Source organism: Pollicipes pollicipes, unplaced genomic scaffold (genome assembly GCF_011947565.3).
Source record: "Pollicipes pollicipes isolate AB1234 unplaced genomic scaffold, Ppol_2.1 Scaffold_5724;HRSCAF=6776_pilon_pilon_pilon, whole genome shotgun sequence".
Taxonomy (NCBI): domain Eukaryota; kingdom Metazoa; phylum Arthropoda; class Thecostraca; order Pollicipedomorpha; family Pollicipedidae; genus Pollicipes; species Pollicipes pollicipes.
The window spans coordinates 11,835,735-11,848,611 of record NW_023596746.1 but is presented as its reverse complement, the minus strand read 5'-3'; the positions used below and the strand labels follow the sequence as shown (position 1 = coordinate 11,848,611).

Below are 12,877 nucleotides of genomic sequence, written 5' to 3'. Positions count from 1 at the left end.
GCATGGAGACGAACCACAAGAGTCCAAGACGTGTTAGGACATTGAAACGTAGCTTCATATAAAAGGAGCCGTCATTCAAATTCCAAACCAGAGATGAATGATCCAACTGTATTTATCCACGTCCTTTTTGTACTGCCATCGTCGGTTGTCGCTTATCTTTCATAGCCCAGCATGACTCATTACGTCATTATCCAATTTGTGCGGGATTGATGCTGTTTTAGGCCATTGAGCAAAGAAGTGGTTTAATGATAGGCCCACTCGGCCTTCTGCGAACACAGCGCCAGGGCCTCCATTACCATGAAACGCAAAAATATCCAAGCTGCCGGTCGCCAAACGTCACACTCCTGCGCGGAGTAACCGGGGCCAACGCTCCGTTGATGCTCCTCCCCCCTCCTAATACTCTAAAACCGGCCCCAGATTACACACCAGTGAATGACAGATGAGGTGTAATACAGGCGACCGGGCAAACACCTGTATTTGTTACCAACTAACAGCCACCTGTGACCACCAAATAAGTGATAACTGGGGCTCCGCGGGGGAGTTTGACCGGCGGCCGGTAATGACGTAGTTCCGGCCGGCCGTCTGGTCCAATCACATGGCCCGATCGCTCCACGCCGCACTCATTTGTTCTCCACACCTGGCGCCATCTATCGGCCATATAAAACTTTTATGGAGCGCCCACGTCGTGTGCCGTCGCTGGTTTGCGACCTGGAGAGGGAGGGAGGACGTCGCATGTGAGTCATCTGGGACAAAAGCAGAAATGCTCCGGTAGGGCCAGGGGTGTTAGTTTCTTTTTTTTGGTCTCTCAACTTGGGCTCCGGCACTCAACTTTGAGAAGAAAGTTGCCCGAATCTGGAGGAAACCAGTTTGGGTGACAAATGTTTTGGGTAGGTTGCGTCATTTTGTACCGCTCAGCCCCCCCCCCCTCACTCATTTTTCGAAAATGCGTCGCTGGGGCAGGCTGTTTTCAGGATATGTGAGGGGGGAGTTTGACGCCAGGAGATGAGTGTAGTCATACGTTCGCGATTGTCTGTCCCTCTTAGTTCAGCCGGCCACGGTCAGTTTCCGCAAAACAGGATCACCAACCTACAAACTTTGAAATCGCACTGCGTAGGCTTAAGAGTCCGAAATGCCTCAATTCACTTCAACTTTCGATTCGCCCGTCCGTCATGGAGCAAACGTAATGACGGGGCTAATACGATCATGTTGCGTCACTCATGCGTCATGAGTCCGCGGTGCGTATGTTCGTAATTTAGGTGACTATGCTCTACTTGTGGCTGAGTCAGTTTTCCTGCCCCCGGCACCTACATCATTGTGTTGTATTACCTATATTGCAGTGGTTGGCACCCCCGGAGCCGGTACCCCCCCCCCCCTTCCGCGGAGGTCCTCCGATGGGACCGCGCTGGCGCCGCCGCCGGACGGAGGAGACGGCGGCGGGGGCGCGGCCAGCTCCGGAATGGCAGCCACGCGGCCCCGCCGGCGCGTCGCGCCCGGGCCAGTCCAATTTCCGCTACATCATCGCCTGACGCGCGGCGACACCGTCGCAGATCGATTGCCGCCCCTCCTCCGCGGACGTCCGGCGGACACGGACGGACCGCGGACACCGGCGCGGCCGAAGCCGTCCAGGCGACGTGGGCCCGGCCGGGCACCGCAGAGGGTCCAGGCAACGTGGGCCCAGCCGGGGATCGGAGGAGGTCGCGCCAGGACCGCGGCTGCCGACCAGACCAGGCCGGACCAGGCCAGACTAGGTCGAGTTCAGGGATGAGTTGGTGACGTATAGGCCTTAACAACAGGCGTAGGGCTTTGGAATGAAGCGCAGCAGCTGAAGATCCACAGCAGGCAGCAGCCGGTTATGGATGCCGTCAATGCCCCAGGGGGGATTAACTCTACACAGTAATTTCTTATCGGTTCAGCACGCCTTCAGCCGGCGCCGGGTATCTCCTAGCGCTCCACCCCAAAACCCAATACGAAAAGGCAACACCAGCCCACATTCAGTGTCTTTCATTAACGACCGTGGACATGCTGTCGTTGTCCTACTTCCACAGCGGAGCGTATCGATAACTGAGGCGGATCTGTGATGCGTGTGCTAGTTCGCAACACGCAGGACTCATTGCAAGGCTGATACCGATTCGGACGTGGTGGCATTTAGAAATGAAAAAGGGCCCGAAATGCCTAATCGGCATTCCAACCAGTGAAAACATCACACGAATACCGTAGTCCCTCAGTTGGCGTAACCTGCGGAAAGTGCAGTTAAATTTCCCCACTTCGATTAGCCTGTACAACACCGAAAAACTTCTGGAATCCGTCAAATGAACCATAAAAAGCCGGCTGCATCGTAAACTGTCGTCATTGGTAACCGCAACAGAGCGGCTCCTCAAGCGCCACTGTGTTCAGAACGTGTTATCACGGACAACTGAAGGATGGTGGCGAACCACGCCGTGACAGCGGCGCTATTGGCGCCGAGTATTTTTAGGCGGCCGTTTGTAGTGTGTGTCTTCTCAAGCCGCCGCCGAATTGGGAGCTTAGGGGCCTGACAGCCGCCTGCCATATTTGGCCCGTATACGGGCGTGGGTGTGAACGGCCGTGGGAGGAGGAGGCGGGGCGGGAGGGGGATCGGCGAGCGTGGCGGCGGTGGCCAAACGCGAACAATCGGCGCTTTATGTGTGTGCCAGCGCGCACCAGAACCCCTCATCAGCGTCGCGCTCTCACGGCGTCCGGCAGACGGCGCCGCCCACGGGGCCGGATGACACCGGCGCAAAAACGGCGTCAGCTATCTGGCAGGCGGCTGGTCAGCACCGACGGCGGGCGAGCGGGTGCAAGGCCATGACCTGCGCCCCCACGGCCATAGGCCCCTGATCTGTGTCTATGTATCTGCAGGTTCCTGACCACTGTCTGCGTGCGGAGGTTCCTGAGCTATCTATGCCCCTGCGCTCCAGGGTCCATGACCTAAGCGTCTGTGTCTGTGGGTCCCTGATCCGTCTCCCCTTGACGGCGGATCCCTATTCGTCTGGGGCAGGCCAGTCCTGCGGTTTCAGGGGGAACCTGTTTGGTTCTAAGCGCAGACCGCAATAGTGGGAACGGCTCTCTGGCCGATCTTTCGCCTTTAAATCGCGCCTTAAAAACCGCCACGGGAGCGTTCCAAGAGCGCTGTTTTGATGGCCGAATGGAAAGCTCAGAGAGCGGCTGTGGGCAGAGCTGGACCTGGGCTGGTCGCCTGGCGTCGAACGGAGGCTGTCCTCCCCAGCGAGGGGCTGGGCAGAGCTGGACCTGGGCTGGTCGCCTGGCGTCGAACGGAGGCTGTCCTCCCCAGCGAGGGGCCGAGACGAGCGACAGACCGGGTCACCGCCCCGCTCCGCGTGCGCATACCGCGACAGACTGAGAGACCCGATCGGGAGGGAGGGGGGGGGGGGGGGGGGGAGCGACCAGCCGGCCGCCGCACGCTGGCAGAATTGGAAACGAGGCGGCGGCGGCGGCGGTGGCGGTGGCGGTGCTGGCGATAGTGACAGGCGCAGGGAGGGCGCGGCGTTCCGGGAAGAGCCGCTTCGGTCTGCGAGGTCCTGCGGGTCATTCCGCGAGGTTTTTCCTCGCCACGCACGGCAGGCGAGAGGAGGCTGAGTACGTCAAAGGACGGACGATCGAAGGGGGACAAGGGGAATGACAAAGCATGATCTGACCTGATGAGACCATGACCGAACGGGCGGCGGCGGACTGGAGATAAGCTGTCGTGCTGTCGGCCGGCAGAATACGGACAGCACTGGGAAGGAAGCGCCCGCTACCGGCCCCCGATAGACAACGCAGGGATAGACGAAAAGCGACGTCAAATGACGTCATACCGGTATGGGAAAGGCATGATGAAGCCAGGCAGACGAACACACATGAAGCCCAGCTGGATGCTAAGGGGATAACGGAGAAGCAAAATTGGAAACGAAGCGGCGCCGAAGAGGAGTTTGCGGAAGGATTGGCATCGTGGATGAAATGATATAACGGATATGTTCAAAAGAAGAGAAGAGGGGAAAAACACAAGATCGGAAATGCGTTTTAAAACATTTGAGAACGTCTGAACGTCTGAAAACAAATATGAATAACAATGAGCATTGTGGATCGGAAAAACAGAACTGGAACAACATGATGATCAATTAATAGGCCGCGGCTTCGGCGGCGGTGGTTTCCGCGAGGAGGCTCATGGAGAAGACAGTGTAATCAAGAAACTGAAATTTGGAGGGAGCGCTCAGCACAAATATAAGTGAGATACCATGGAATCTCATTATATTTTGCCTATATATATGTGAGCGTGATATATGGTTTGAATTTCTTAAGGTAACACTAATGCACCTATATGTACCATCAGACGCTGGTTCAGTGATGTTATGAAGTAAGTTATCATGAAGCCAGTATAGCCAAGGTTTGGTTTATAAGGTCACTTAGCCTGGAAAATGAAAGGTCGCTCCTTGCGTCAATGGGAACACTCACCTCAGAACACCGAAAAACCACCGAAAAACTTAAAGGAGCCCGATTCCTTCCTTTCTTGTAACAAAAAAATAACTCAGTTGAATGTAACTAGTCGCTAACGGGCGGCATCCATTACAGCCGACGTCCAGACGATAAAAATAAACCACATACAGTTCCACACGCATTGAATAAGCTACGCGTCTACGGCCATATCGGCAAGTCAAACGTAACCACCTCCAGGAGGAATGCATAAACCCAGCGTGAGATGCATCGACATTGGCACGCTTGCGAAGAAGCAAAGATACGACTCCATCTGCTTGGCATACAATTTGTGCCTAGCATTGCTGACTCAAGCTAAAGGTGTCTGCAGCAGCGACAGACGACGGTCTGCGTATGCTAGAGCGAACAGTGAAAAGGAGGCTAACAGAAACGATGAGTTTATCTTTCCTTGAGGAATAGCGTGCAAATCCAGGACATTGCGCTGAGTCCTGCAAGGGTTACGCGCTTTTAAGTTAACATGATTCTGAAGATCGAGACGGGACGGAGATCGAGATGGGACGGAGATCAAGACGGGATGGAGATTGGGATGGGATGGATATCCATTTAAGACGGATATCGAGATGGGATGGAGATCGAGATAGGACGGAGATTGGGATGGGACAGAGATCCATTGAGGACGGAGATCGAGATGGGACGGAGATCGAAATGTGACGGAGATCGACATGGGACGGCGACTGAGATGGGACAAATATCCAGCTAAAGCGGAGATCGGAAACTTGTGCGTTAATACGAATGTGAGTTCAAGTCAGATCAAACACATGTGCTCTGTGTATAATGCACTGCAAGAACTGTCTGCATGACCTGTGACAGCTCCCTGCCAAATCACGCTACAAGAGTCGTGAGGTATTGGAAAGAGCGAATCAAGAGTTTTAGCGCCCGGCGAGCCTCCTCTATCGTTAAGTCGGCATGCAGCCCAAATGTTAGGTTCTCGAACGAAATGACCGCTCAGACCGCGGATAATGTTAACATCCTCCAGGGCTGTGCCATCGATCAAATAAGCGATATCTATTGGCTCGCTTGTGTTTACAGCACACGACGTCAAACGGAGCGACAGGAATTGGCGGTGAGCGGATCAGCTGAGGTGTTCTTGCCCGTGCTCGAAGCAGATGATGCAATGTACAGGGTCTTCCACACGCATCGTTGACAGGAATCACCCAATCATATCGGTGACGTCAGCGCCGCTCCGGCCGGCTTAGCCTGTCCCGTGCTGCGATTACCCGGCTCAAGCGGCGCCGTGCGCCGGGCTCGGGCGTGATCGCCAGGTTTTAGTGAATTCACCTTGAGTAAACAACCTGCGGCGACACTGCGTTTCAACAAACAGACGCGGCCGCGGCCGGGCTGCAGCACAAATACACAAACTGACGGCTGGCGGCTCCGATAAAATGGATGGCGGGTTTATTTACGGCGTGTCGCGCTATCGGTCAGGCACAGATTGGCCGCGGCGACGCCCGCGGCCGCCATCTTGCCCCGGGTCGCGGCGCGCTGTTTTGGCGGAGGGCGACCCCGGGGCGGCCGTGGGCCCGTGCACGCGCGCCAACAATTAGCGATGGTGATTTAAACCGACCGGGGTTAAATTACGACGGGCCGCACGCCGGATCTGTGCACCTGACTACGACCCATTGGAACAACGGGGAACTGGAGCTTGCTCGAGGAGAGCGGCCACAGCGGGGCGCGGACGTGACCGACGGAGGGGTCACAGTCAGAACCGCAGCTCCGTGGGCGGGGAGGTGACCGAAGGAGCAGTCACAGGCGGAATCGCAGCTCCGCGGGCGACGACGTGCTTGACCGAGGGCGATGACGTGACCGAGGGAGGGGTCGCAGTCAGAACCACGGCTCCGCGGGTGCGGAGGTGACCGAGGGAAGGGGGGAGGTCACAGACAGAGTTGCAGCTTCGCGGGTGAGGACGTGACCAACTGCGGGCGAGGATTTGACCGAGGGAGGTGTCACAGGCAGAATCACAGTTCCGCAGGCGAGGACGTGACCAACTGCGGGCGAGGACTTGACCTATGGAGGGGTAACAGGCAGAATCATAGCTCGGCGGGCGAGGACGTGATTGACCGCGGGCAAGGATGTGACCGAGGGAGGGGTCACAGTCAGAACCGCAGCTCCGCGGGGGAGGACGTAACCGGGGGAGGGGTCACAGACAGAGCTGCAGCTCCCCGGGCGAGGACGTGACCGACCGCGGGCGTGTGTGTCCGAGGGAGAGGTCACAGGCAGAGCTGCAGCTCCCCGGGCGCGGACGTGGCCGAGGGAGGGGTCACAGGCAGAGCTGCAGCTCCGCCGGCGCAGGTGACTTTTGTTCGGCGTGGTGGTCTGAGCCCACAAATCTTGTGAAGCCACTAACAGTGCCGTGCGCTTAGACACGGCAACGGTCGGAAGGCGCACTTCAAGCGTCTGTGAACCAAAAGCTCGAGATGGTAAACCAATTCGATGTGGGTGTTTGGTATAACGGAGTGAAGAGTGAACATCTGTGATGACAAGACAAATTGTAAACATGACCAGGCCAAGTCCGGTTCGATTAAAACGCCGATATATCCATCGCTAAACATGGGTGCGTTTCGTAACATGTACTCACGGATGTCAAACTGGTGTGATGTCGCGACCAGGGAGGCCAACAGAAGGAGGTGCTGCAGGCTGGCCATCTCCGGATTCACATCTCCAGCTGGCAGCCACCTGTCGGGGGCGGAGGGACACGGTCAGGGGCCTGGCTCGTCCTGGCTCCGCGGCCGCCTCGACCGCCGGCAAACGCGAACACGTCACGTCACGTCACGTCACGTCACGTCAGAGCGCCCGCAGTCTGGTGACGTTTCATATTGTGAACGCTCGGCAGCACCCGCGGTCCCGCCCTGGACCGCCCTGGCTATATACACGCATGTGTGCACGTGCTCGCACGTTGGGACGCCTCGGCGGCGGTTGCGCCGCGGTGAGTCCGCGGTTCGGCTACCGCGGCAAACCAATATTCATTGTCAGTAGGTCAGGAGCATGGATCCGGAGGGAGGCAGTTTACCATCCGCGTTTTTCAGGGTAAATCATCAATCGGTTAAACTTACCACTAAGGACGCGATTTTTTGTTCTCGTTAATTGCTTCGAATTACGTGCAGAGACGTGGTGACAAACGACAGGCGCAGAGTTTGACCGTGTCCTGAAGCCGGAAGGCTCTTTTCAATTAGAGGAATGCAGCCTAATGCTATTTCGAGCCGCAGTGAACAGCCCTCGACGGGACGAGGACGGTGGCGCTGCGACCACACGTGGTAGCCCATCAACTCTCTGCCCCAGAAATACTCCTGATTGCACTTCACTCCCCACTCGGTAAACAGAGCCGGCACAAACACGTCGGCGGTCGGCCGCCGTCCGGAAGCCGACTTCCGGCTTGGTTCGCGCCATGCACCGCGGCGCCGTTTCGCGCCAAATTCCCGCCGCAGATGGCGAGGCGGTGGGCGGAGCGCGGAAACGAGCCGATGATTTGCTTAATGAAGTGATCGTTTCCGTCCGGTGCTCCCCACGCTCCTCGGAGCTGGCATCTCCGGCCGGCCCGCTCACAGAGCGCTCTGCCCACGCCGGGATCAGCACACAACAGACCAGACTCGCCTCGGCAATGTGCGGCTAATCCTGCCAGGCTGCGTGCGGGGAGGCGACGGGGCGGGGGGGGGGGAGGGGGCGGTGTCCCAGCAGGCCCGATCTTTGTCGCCTAGTATCGGAGACAAGGGAAACCCGCATGTAAGTAGCAGGCGTCTTGGCTCCGGGAATAATGCCCCCTGGGCATTGGCTGCGTTTCGGAGATGACAGACAGCCCGGACGTGCAGAGAAGAGAGGGCTGTCGATCACGGCGATTATACAGTGTTATGGGCTGGCTTCCAACAATTTAAAGTCTGCCTGTCGACGTGCGCGCTACCCCAGCTGGCTAACCGAGAAACGACCTCGGGCAGGACACTGGACATCGGCCCAGACGTCCCGACGCTGGGCCAGGCTGCGGCGGCGACCTCTTGACCCGCAGTTTGCTCGCTGCGCTCTTCTGGCAGGGGAGGAGGGTCAGCAGGTTCACAGCGGAACACGGACACAAGCACTGCGATGCGTCTGCGTGGTCCCCCCCCCCCCCCCACGGGGACGTGATCAGAAGCGGAGAGAACGCTCGTCACCTCAGCCGTCCAGGCGGCGCGACCTCGTAACCCTCTCTGTCTGTCCTGCACTCGCTCCCCACGTGGTGTCTGGAAGAGGTACGCGCTTGCATCGCCCCTGGCGCGTCAGAACCGCGCGACCTTTTGACCCGGCATGCTGTCCTTCACGCGTGCGGCGCGGGGGTTCGGGGAGGGGTGCGCGGGGCCGCCCGTCGCGACGCAGCTGGTTCGGGGGTCGCGCGCGGCATCCGGCCGACCCACGCGCCAACGTTGCTCCGCTAATGAGACGGGACGAGACGTCGGCGCCAAATATAACGCGCCGGGACGCGTTCAATTATCCGGCAGTCACTTACGCGGGGCAAACGCAACCCTGTGTTTGCGGCGGCCACTCGGCCGAACGACGGAGGCGACGGCGCCGGCCGGCCGCGGTGGCGGCAGAGGCGGCGGGCGGCGGTCCGCCAAATTACCGCCGGGTCACGCTCCTCTGCAGGCCCGCCTGACGTCGATTGCCCAATGGCCGAGTGAATGCGGGCCGACGCAAATGAGCAGGTCGGTCCGCCGACGCGTGACGAAAGGGCCGCCGCCGGATTTCGCTCGAGCGCGCCAGGGCGGCGGGCGGCGGCCCGCGGAGTCAGGGAGGGGCGCTCGATCGGCCATTGATAGCGGCGGCGGGCGCGGCTCCGTCACGAATACTTTCATCTCGGGCGTTAGTGGCAGTGCTCCGGTTGTAGCCGGCCGAGTAATTAGCTTAATTCCGGCGGCCGCAATTATTAGAATGGGCCGGCGCGCCGCTATCTCCAGTCAATTAACTACGGTCGGGTAATGACCATAGATCACATCGCTGTGTACCGACTGCCAGAGTTAACAAAAGAAATTACACCTCGGGAAACGATCCAATTAACGTGGAAACGCGCGCTGGGTCAATAGTGGCGGACGTGTGGTCGCCGGCTCTCATTCTAAAGCCCGGTGACTCTCCGGACGGCATGGTACAACCTGAAGGGGTGGTGGTTGAGAACGGGGAGCAGAGTGGGCGCTTCGCGAACCGACCTTCTTCTGTTTCCGCTGACTCATCGTGCATTTCGTCTCACGCTTGACCCTCATGCGAGCGTAACGTGCACCCATCCAGTCGCGTAATTGGTCGCTGGTGCTTCACGCCATCTTTCGTCAGCGCTCATCGCTTCCCGTTCGAGAAGAGATTAGCACAACCTGATCATGGTTCCAGCCGCACCCAGATTGTCCCCCCCCCCCGGCCTTCCTGGAAACGCCACTGGCCTTGTCGACGCGTATCGCGTACGGCCCGTCCCTCTTCAATCTGCTGGAGGCGCCCCTGGCCTAGTCGCTGAGGCTGGACCGCGGTCGCTGCGCTCGCGTGCGTCCCCCAGCCGGCGATAATTAGATGCCACCGTCGCCGCGACGCATCGCTTGCGTGCCGGACGCGACTGCAGTGAAAGGCGCCGAACCGCGGCCGCGGCCACCGCCGCGCAGATCGGCGAAAACGGCGCGGCGGCCGCTGCGCGCGCGCCGCTTTTTCCGCGCGCTGCAAGCGGCCCACTGCAGAGCGCGCGGCTGTTGTTTGTCTTCAAAAATCGTTACTTCTCCTGACAGGCGCCCGGGACGGTGATTTTAATTGGGCTCGAGAACGCTCGACCGAGAAGGCTTCGCGAGCACAGCGGAAAATCAGCCCGCGACTGCCGGTCGCGCTGGCGGCGACGTCTCAGCGGCGGGTGGTCCCGACGCGCGCCGGGCGCCGCACCGCCGCCTCGCCGCGGCTCCGCAGTGTGCGCCGCGTCTGTATACACGCCGCCGCGCCGGTGGCCAAATATTCACGGCGGGCCGCGCCGTCGGCGGACGGCTGCGGAGGCCGGTGTGCGCCGGGCTGCGCTGGCGGGCCGGCCGCTGCCGCTGTTTACCCGGGGTGATTCAGGGACGGCGGAGCGGCGCGGCAGACGTCGTCCCGACTGACACGCTCGTCACCGGCGGCCGTGGGCGTGAGTCATGCCGTGTCGTCCGCGGCGGCAGGCCGCAGCGGACACGCGCCCTGCGGTCGTCCACTGCGCCTCCGACGCCGCCTCGCAGGCTGGTGCCAAGCGTGGGGTCGGTCTCGGGCGCGGCATCAGCATCAGCGCTGGAGGCTCTCGGTGATTTCTCGGTTTGTCACGTTGCTGGTTAAATAGGTCACGGCGCCGTGTCCCGAGCATTAGTTCAGCTCACGACGCTGCGAGCTGCCCTCTGCTTCCACCACGCGAGTTATTCTTTGCCGCCATCTTCTGCCACGCACGCACCACATTCGCAAATACACGACTGTTCAGCGATGCCGCTGAGCGGGCCACGCGCCTGGCGCCGCAGACCAGACGCGTTGCTGCCACGCCACCGGGGTTCAGGGGTGACACACGACAACGCGTGCCCCGCCGGGGTCCAGGCGTGGCACGCGACAAGCCGTGCCGCACGCAGCGCAGCGCTGCTGCCGGCGCGGCGCGCGGCCGCACGCCAACCGGAAGTCGTAGCCCCGCGCCGAGCACGGCTTAGCTGCCGACGACCGGACCGGACCGCCGTTCTGTCCGCTAATGGTATTATCTCGGCGGCGGGGCCAGTGGCCCGATGGCTTGAGAGGAGCGGGCGCGTGAGGCTTTTGCGGCAAAAGCGGCGCACTGCGCAGAGCGACGAACGAAGCCGGCCGGCGGCTGTCGATCTGGATCTTATCGGGCCGTCCTGTCAAACGGACACGACAGGTTTGCAAGTGGGGTGTCGTTTAAATCCGGCGATAAGGGGCTGTGTTCACCGAGACGGGTCTGCAGAGCGGCCGCCGATGGAAACGGTTCGGGGGGGGGGACGAATCAAAGGTGCCCGGGTGAGCGAAATCCTCAATTTTTGCCTGGTCGAAAGAAAGGAGAGGATCATCACAGCAGCGCAACCGCAGTGTGGTGTGATCTTAAGATAAACCAAGCTAGAAATGGCTTGCAAGTCACCGCCGTCTCTCACTCTGCCCCTGCCCTGCCCGGGTTGTCGTGAGTTTGGATCTGCGCTGATCCCGTCTCACGGTATGACCGAACGCGTCACGTCGGTCAGCTGAGCCGTGCGAGAGAGCGACAGCGGCGAAAGTGCATATGAAACACAAAATATGGCATGCTGGCCTCTTCCACCTGTGGATGGCGCCCCCCCCCCCCCCCCCCCCCCCACACTCAACTGCCTAAGCTGAACAGGGCGAGCAGCCCGAGCAATCATCCCCGAACGTCTTGGACCCATCCCGGCCGTTGTCGTTTTTCATTAGAGCATTGTTCAAGTTAAAGGAAGCGTGCCATCTTTTTGTACCTTTCACTTTTCGTTGGATCAGACGCCACCTATTTGATTGGTGATGTCACTTTTCCTGACATCCCTCTCAATAACTCAGAATTTTTATCTGAAGTAACCGGTCCTGCGGGAGAAATTTCATTGGACTCTCTGCCATCACTATGAAAGAAATGCTGTTTCTTTGCCTTCCTTTTTCTAACGTGTAAGCTCTCAACATCTGTATTACACTAATTCGCCAAATTATTTCCGTGATAAATGCCACGGAACCTTGAAATGCCATATTGGCGAAAATGATGCACAAGCATGACCAAAATCGCGCGAATTTAACGAAACGCTAAGCTGGATTTTAGATCTATCCTTAAGGGTTTAGCACAGTGTCTTTTTTCGAGACGCACTTAAGCTTTCGGAACGGAGCATCACACGGTCTACAGCGACGTACGGATTCAACCTTCAACCAATGCGCTCCTCGGCAAATGGCCTTCGCCGCGGGCCATGCCAACCACAAACGTTTATTTGAACTGACATCATTCCTACCAGTAGGTATGCCAATTTAAAGCGTGCGGGTCCGCAATGTGCGGATTAAAACAGCTAAAAAGAGATGCTTCTGGATCTGAACAGCTGAAGACGGCTCTCGGCAGATTCTGCCCTCGTCACAACGACGGCATTCGCGACAACTGTAGCTGTCGCGGACTAGGGTCCAGTCTGGGGCTACCAAGAAAGAAAGAAGTGCAGAGTTTTCGACAAAACGTTGACAGCGTGGCTTAGACTCGAGAATAATTAGAGAGAGAGAGAGAGAGAGAGAGAGAGAGAGAGAGAGAGAAGAGAAGAGAGAGAGAGAGAGAGAGAGAGAGAGAGAGAGAGAGAGAGAGAATAATAGAATATATATATATATATAGAGAGAGAGAGAGAGAGAGATAGAGAGAGAGAGAGAGAGAGAGAGAGAGAAGAGAGAGAGAGAGAGAGAG

General features: G+C 58.7%; 1 pseudogene; it reads right to left on the bottom strand.

Annotated features, from left to right (window-relative positions):
• The window catches only part of LOC119102669 (epithelial discoidin domain-containing receptor 1-like), a 49,062-nt pseudogene extending 41,880 nt beyond the window's left edge, over positions 1-7,182 (bottom strand).
• Between the last annotated feature and the right edge of the window lie 5,695 nt (positions 7,183-12,877).